Here is a 5034-nt window from a genome sequence, read left to right on the forward strand (position 1 = left end):
CTTGAATATTAGAACAAAAAAATACATAATCCATCCATTTTTAATTTCAGCCACATGTAATTATTAAATGTATCAACCTAATGCCAACATCAAATAACAATATTTATCATTAATGCATGACAACAATCTTTGCAACATATTTTCCTTTTCCTTGGAATCTTGCCTTTGCATCACAACAATTAAGCTTAATCAACAATTTCATGTGAGAAATTCTTCAATATAGTAATCTTTACAACATTATAAAAACTTTTTAATGTATCACAACTCCTCCTTCTTCTGCTCATTTTCCTTATTTTGCTGCTCCTTGTATTGTTGTTGCTCCCTGCCTTGTTGCTTCTCCTAGCACTACTACTACTTTGCTGCTTGTTGCTCCTTGCATTGCTGCTACTTCTGGCCTTATTATTGCTCCTTGCATTGCTACTACCTTTTTTCTCCTTTGCTTGTTGTTCTTTGTGCTGCTCCTTTTCCATCAACGAAAATATTTCCAATAGTCTCCCCCTTTGGCATTGATGGAAACACATTCTTCCTCCCCCTTTTGTTTTAAAATATATTTCTTATTTCTGCCCATAATCTCTACTTATTCTAAAAGATATTTCTCATTGCTGCCCATAACCTCTGCTTACCTCCCCCTTTGACATCAATGGCAAGGGGTTATAGATGAATTGTAGCCTGTAAAAGAGTCCCCAGTGTAGCTGTCATCATTGTTTTAATGCTTTAAAACTTGCAATGTATTGTTCTGCATCATTGACCTAATGCTACTCCTGATGGTTTATTAGAGATTCTCCATATCGAATGAATGTTCCTCCAGAAACATTGCTCCAAATACGTGTTGGGTAAATATTTTATTTTTGAAATATTTCAGAGGAATTCTTATGAGCATCATAAAAAATATGGTTATACAACAGTCCAACTAGACCCACAAACTGCTCTTCCAGATTATCAAGAAATTGTTCTAGGCGCTCGACAAGTTCATGTGGGAAAGGTTCTGGTAAGCTGGTTGTCTTCTTGTAGAACTTATCAAGCCACAACTCTGCATTTGACTTCTTTCATTGGCCTTTCACTGGCTCCCCAAGTGGTGTTTTCAAATGATCATTTGTAAAGGACTGGACTACCTCTATTGTGTCACAAATTTTATGTAGTGTTGCATCAACACGTGCATAGATCATGTTCCGTAATGCAGTATCACAAAGCATCTGGCTAATTTGTGTTACATTCAAGAAGGGACCAAATGGATGATAACCAGTTTCCCATAGCGAGTTGGAAATTGGCCTATGATGTATATGGGAAGTTTTTTCATAAGGTGCAGCCAATCCACCAACAATTGATGCTAATCCAGCTAAAATGTGGCGTTGTGCTAGTTGTGGAACAACATATATTTTCTCAGTTTCTGAGACATAACTGAGGGGTATTTGATTATTCTCATGTTGAAGAACAATTATAACATCATTGTTGGTCCATACTTGACTTTCACCTTCCATCAATAGCTCAGGATCTATACCAGCTAGAGACAACACAAACACCAGAATTACACGTTTCCATATGTCCTATTTTTGTTCCCTTTCTCTCTTTTGTCCTTACTATATTTAGATCTGTAAGTTACCCAAATAGGTCTAGGTTTTATAACATAATCCTTAGAATTAGTTGACTCTGACATCCACGTATGTCTTAGGAAAAATATACTTGAAAGAGAAGGATCTATAACTTCAAGCAAGCCAGCTGTTAGAACATTTGCAGAATGCTCCATTTCTTCTTTGATAATAGAACAATCTAGATATGTTATAGTCCGGATGTGAAAAAGACCATTTGTATTTTTTTCATGGAGAGAATGACTGCGTAGATATTTTCACACAAAAATTGCTAACTTCTCATGGCGATGAAGGCTGCAGGGACCCCATCAACAATAACCTCTTGTCTAGCATGAACCATATTTTTAACCTCCATCTCAATGGCCTTCATATCAATACTATAGTTGTGGCCTTCTTCAAAAATATTGTAATGATTGTGGTTTTGGAACACTATAATAGGAACAAGTAACTGACTGGCCAAATCAACGGTCTCAAACCTAACATCTGGAGCTAGAACATGCTCAATAGTTGTAGAAATGAGAGCTCCAAGTTGTCTTGTGAAGAGCTCAACAGTGGAACTAGGACTAACAAGACCCTGGCCTCTTGGAAAAAGAATATACAACAACCTTGGAATCATCTTGTAACTTACACTACCTTCCTCTGTTTCTATCTTTCCATATGTGCATGGACCAACAAACAGATCTATGACATCATATCTTCCTAAACCCAACCATACTTGCGATGCCCCCCCTCCACCATAGTGATACCAGTAAATGTAATTTCCTTCTTGCTGCTTCATTTTTTCAAGTGTAAGTTCTTCAATTTTCGCGTACTTTAAAGCCTCAAGATCAACTTCTTTGTTCCTAGGATCCATCCAAACCTTATCAAAGTTTAGAATGAATATTGCATTTGGCACAGGTCCTTTTATTTCTGCAGTAGAATATGAAGCATCTTCAAAGTAAAAAAAATAGGTGTACAGTATTTGGAAAGTTGGTTCTACAATCGTTGCTTTACGTTCAAACAACATTACCTCTTTTCCATATTCGCTCTCCCTTACTGAACGAGCAGGATCCATCGCGCTATTCAATGCTTGTTTAAATGCTATAAGCTCAGGTTTACCAATAGGAATGATGTTATATTGAAGATCATTTTCAATATCGCGTGGTAAAGTAGTCTCTAGGCATGCAGGATGGTGTGAGCGAAAGCTTCTTCTTGTAAACTCCCCTAGCATGCGCACATCCAAAGAGTACCTATAGCCACCATCACCATTGAATCCAACCAGTACAATATTAACTTCAAGTGGAACCCTAAAAGGAACCTCAACTCTGGAGTGCAGCATTTGGTGCATCTCATGCTTGATGTTTTCTTAGATATCCTCAAACACGTTGTGATTGCACTGAGGGTTCCCTAGATCATCTTTGAATGCCTCACATTCAACCACTTCTAAATTCCAACTGTAAATAGATAAGACTACCACAAAATTAAATAATCCCCAGTGTTTCATGCTACTTGTGATGGCCAACCCTCCTTTTCTTTCGCCTTCTATTCCTGCCTCACGTAGTCTGTCTTACACAGTACTTCAATGTTCAAACACTGCATGAATGTATTAAATGATTCTACAACTGCCAATCCCAACATTCGTAGGGCTTCCATGAATTCCTATAAAGATTATTCACAACGGTCATAAAACATGGATGTTGTTAGCTTGGTGGATGGAATGCATTCTCTACTTTCTGGGTCAACACAATGTTAAACTTCTGCATGACTTCTTTCAACTCCAGCCAAAATGCAATCGAGAATTCTTTCTAGTCTGGATTTGGGATTGTACGTAATAAATGCATGCATTGATAGATTCGACTAACATTATTTAGACCGATATTTATGAATGGATGATCAGGCACACATAGAGGGATAATAGCTAGAGAAAATCTTAGCTTACTATAATGCTGTGTCCATGAGCAAGAGACCAAGTCCAAACAAAGAGAAAGGTGCACTAAACCCAGCTTTCTGGAACCCCATGTAAGAGATACCATGTACTCTGTAATCAAGGAAGTCATCGATAACGACCACTCACATTGCCTTATTTTTTTTTGTACATTATTCATGATCATGCTTAAATGAAATATTATGGATGGATTGCATACTTACTATGTGGTCTGATGAATAATCATTCATGCAACTATATATTGAATATGAGCACTTGAGGATTATTTTACCGAAAAATGATTTCATCTAGCATCAAAATACTTGTTAGTATGAGAACATAATAGATGCTTTTGTAGTATCATACAGGTTGACGGTGTTATAGTAGGAATAAGAAGTTGTTGTATAACAATGTGAATCTTGAGGAAGGTACACGTGAATCTCACACAGTTGGCTTGTTGCAAAGCCTGATGTCAGGGCCTTATGAAAGAACGACTCATGGGATCACCACTTTTATGAACAACTTGACATCAAAAACCTCATTTTTAAGCCAGGCCATGGAGTCTCAGGCATACCAATTCATCTCATTGCAGCGTAGGCATATCAATTAATACCAATTCATGGATGTTTCTTCAACGACCATTTCCCTGGTCTGACATCTACTGTCATCTGTTCTTGCATGATGAAGATAGTGAAAGTTACATAATGCATACCCTGGAATTGTCATAAGGTTTCAGATTTGGTAGGTAGAGTAACATTCAATTTTTCAGTTTTCCTTTAATGCCCATCACACATACTTTGCAATCGACACAATCCTCTCATCCATTTCCTTGGCATAATCTGCCACATGTTCGCACTGTAATTCTATCACTGCATGCTCAGATTTTCACTATCATTGCACTATCATTTCATTATCATACCTCTAAGGCATCTGTCATATGGTCACACCTCTCAGACTATTATTTATGGCACATTTGATTACAAATTTTCGTTGGCATAGATAAGGTTGGTCCAATGTATAGTCTGACATTAACGTTCGACATTCATAATGTTCCATAACGCTCCAACCTAATTAACTAAGCTCTTCATAATCATGCACTCGGCCTAAAAAAAAGCTCTATTGTTAGTATTTCATTACGTATTGAATGAACTGTCATGAGATTTGATATTTATACTTTGCACATCTGACACACTGTAAGAAACTGCAGTTTACGCTCCATAGTATGACTGGGAATATATATTTTTTGAATAATAAATCCTTGGAATAGGTTTTTTTCTTCATTCATCTTCATTTTAATTCTTTCCATGGCTCTCATTGTCTTGGAAAAGTTGTCGGAAAAGAGTGACAACCCCATCACGATTAACATAGTCTTTGTAATCTCGACTCTTTCTTTCCCAGAAATTCAGCTCAATCATTTTGCCTGAACCACGACTTGTTATGGGTGATAATTATATGTGATTTTCATAACAAGTTTAAATCTATGTCGTGCATCTCCAACTACAGAACCATATATTTCATATCATATTGTTTAGTTCTCTTGGAACT

At 36.9% G+C, this 5034-nt stretch overlaps 1 pseudogene; it reads right to left on the bottom strand.

Annotated features, from left to right (window-relative positions):
- Positions 1-842: 842 nt before the first annotated feature.
- LOC149236948 (uncharacterized) lies at positions 843-4708 on the bottom strand (annotated as a pseudogene).
- Between the last annotated feature and the right edge of the window lie 326 nt (positions 4709-5034).

Source organism: Pinus tabuliformis, chromosome 8, assembly GCF_031772625.1.
Source record: "Pinus tabuliformis cultivar Carrire ecotype Pingquan chromosome 8, CPIR1, whole genome shotgun sequence".
Lineage (NCBI taxonomy): Eukaryota > Viridiplantae > Streptophyta > Pinopsida > Pinales > Pinaceae > Pinus > Pinus tabuliformis.